The 1,097-nt window shown below is 62.4% G+C and overlaps 1 protein-coding gene across 1 annotated transcript in view; it reads right to left on the minus strand.

The window, feature by feature from the left end:
* The window catches only part of RIBC2 (RIB43A domain with coiled-coils 2), a 14,528-nt gene that overhangs the window by 2,294 nt on the left and 11,137 nt on the right, over positions 1-1,097 (minus strand). The window lies entirely within an intron of this gene.

Genomic DNA, 1,097 nt, shown 5'->3' on the forward strand with positions numbered 1-1,097 from the left:
TCGTCCGTGGCGTGGTTGGTACAGACTTCCTTCATGTAGTTTCTCCTGATCATAAAACGAGAAGCCGTCAGCAGAGGCCTGGCGCCCTCGCCTGCCTTCTTGTGATATCGCGGAGAGCCGCCCACTTCTTGCTGTTAATCCTCCCCCGAGAATATTTTTCCCTTGATTTTTAGAGAGAGTGGAAAGGAGTGGGAGAGACAGAGAGAAACACCGATGTGAGAGACACACCGATTGGCTGCCTCCTGCACACGCCCGACCGGACTGGGACGGGGATCCAACCTGTGACCTTCCAGTCTGAGGGCCGACGCGCTAACCACTGAGCACCAGCTAGGGCAGAGCCCACCCGCTTGTTGTCCCAGGATGCCTCGCTGCATCTCGTCACCGCAGAGCGTCTAGACTGCGGACCCTCCTGGTTCCAGGGTCCCACCTCCACAGCGTGACTGGGGAGCGTGCTCGCCCCAGACTTCTTCAGACCATGTCTTTACGCCCCTTTAGTCACAGGCGTGACGGAGGGACCCACAGGCAAACAGGTGCCACACGTCTGACTGGAGAAATACAGGTGGCCCCTTCTGAGTTCCAGGCAGGAGCGTGGTGGGTGGACAGACACACAAGTAATCGCACTGTGGGTTTGGTGACAGTCCCCTGCTGACCGGCGCTGACAGCCGGCAGCCGGAACCCGGAGCCACCCTCGGGGCCTGTGTGTGCCCAGAGCAGCCCTCCCCGCAGTGGGTGGCGGGCACTGCCTCCTCCATGTCTCAGCACCCTCCCGGGACTCCCGGCGCCCACCGAGTACCCATCACCCGTGTGCCAGCCACTGGGGGTCCCAGGGACAGGCGAGGAGCCCATTGAGGGGTGTCTGCAGGATGCCCACTGGTGCCCGCTGGATGGCATCGCAGTCCCCTGGTCTGTGGGGGCCCTGCTTTCCAAGCCCTTAATTTCTGGCTTCTTCGCTCTGGGCCTGCCCCCCTTTCTGTTGGCATTCTTCGCCAGGAGGCCGTGCCAGAGCCAAGCCGCCACCACCACCACCACCACCACCACGGGGCCTCCTGGGCAGAGCTCTTACCAGCCTACAGTGGACCTCGGGACTGAGGGGAAGG

This window comes from Myotis davidii, unplaced genomic scaffold (genome assembly GCF_000327345.1).
Source record: "Myotis davidii unplaced genomic scaffold, ASM32734v1 scaffold67, whole genome shotgun sequence".
NCBI lineage: Eukaryota > Metazoa > Chordata > Mammalia > Chiroptera > Vespertilionidae > Myotis > Myotis davidii.